The sequence below is a fragment of the Haliaeetus leucocephalus genome, unplaced genomic scaffold (genome assembly GCF_000737465.1).
Source record: "Haliaeetus leucocephalus isolate CR32 unplaced genomic scaffold, Haliaeetus_leucocephalus-4.0 Scaffold924, whole genome shotgun sequence".
NCBI classification, from domain to species: Eukaryota; Metazoa; Chordata; class Aves; order Accipitriformes; family Accipitridae; genus Haliaeetus; species Haliaeetus leucocephalus.
In genome coordinates, this window is record NW_010973360.1 from 3,448,542 (window position 1) to 3,448,876 (window position 335).

Genomic DNA, 335 nt, shown 5'->3' on the forward strand with positions numbered 1-335 from the left:
TGCAAGTTTCCGAGCCCGGGTGAGGGGGAGCCCGCGGCTGAGGCGGGAGGGCGGGCCGCCCCGCACTCGCTCACCTCTCCCTCACCTGAAGCCTCCCCCAAGTGTTAGAGGGCAAGGAGTGGGGGAGATGGCGGCGGACGAATGAATTAAAGGGGGAAAATGAGGGGCGATGGGGAAAGCGAAGTGCCTTCCCCGCCGGGAGAGGAGGGGCGGGAGCTCCGTGAGGCGACGGGAAAGCCAAAGCGGGGCAGCGGCGGGACGCGGCCGCCCAACGGCCGGGCGCGCGGCGCTCGGGGCGGTGTGTGTGGATGTGTGTGGGCGCTGCGGGCGGGCGC

The 335-nt window shown here is 71.6% G+C and overlaps 1 protein-coding gene across 1 annotated transcript in view; it reads right to left on the reverse strand.

Moving 5' to 3' along the window:
* The window catches only part of PCDH10 (protocadherin 10), a 13,223-nt gene that overhangs the window by 10,869 nt on the left and 2,019 nt on the right, over positions 1 to 335 (reverse strand). The gene's annotated exons all lie outside the window — the stretch shown is intronic.